Below are 288 nucleotides of genomic sequence, written 5' to 3'. Positions count from 1 at the left end.
ATCTCGATTAATTTTGCAATAAGAAAAAAATCCTTTGGCACAAAATTCTATCTCCCAAAGTACTACCTTTGTGCAAAATTAGAAAAATTTCTGAGAGATGACTGATCCGCTTCATGTGGAATGGCCCATATGTATGTATATATTATATTCAGGACTGGACATATTTCAAATACTTGTATTTGAAATGCAGTATTTGAAATACAATTTGTATTTTGTATTTTGTATTTCAGCGGAACACATAAAAGTATTTTGTATTTTGTATTTCAAATAAATTATTCAATGTATTTA

At 27.4% G+C, this 288-nt stretch overlaps 1 protein-coding gene across 1 annotated transcript in view; it reads right to left on the bottom strand.

The window, feature by feature from the left end:
- Positions 1 to 288, bottom strand: part of LOC105454946 — a 44,462-nt gene that overhangs the window by 7,406 nt on the left and 36,768 nt on the right. The gene's annotated exons all lie outside the window — the stretch shown is intronic.

The sequence above is a fragment of the Wasmannia auropunctata genome, unplaced genomic scaffold (genome assembly GCF_000956235.1).
Source record: "Wasmannia auropunctata unplaced genomic scaffold, wasmannia.A_1.0 LD335969.1, whole genome shotgun sequence".
In the NCBI taxonomy this organism is placed as follows: Eukaryota; Metazoa; Arthropoda; class Insecta; order Hymenoptera; family Formicidae; genus Wasmannia; species Wasmannia auropunctata.
The sequence above is the reverse complement of the archived record's forward strand: the minus strand, read 5'-3'. Positions and strand labels throughout refer to the sequence as shown.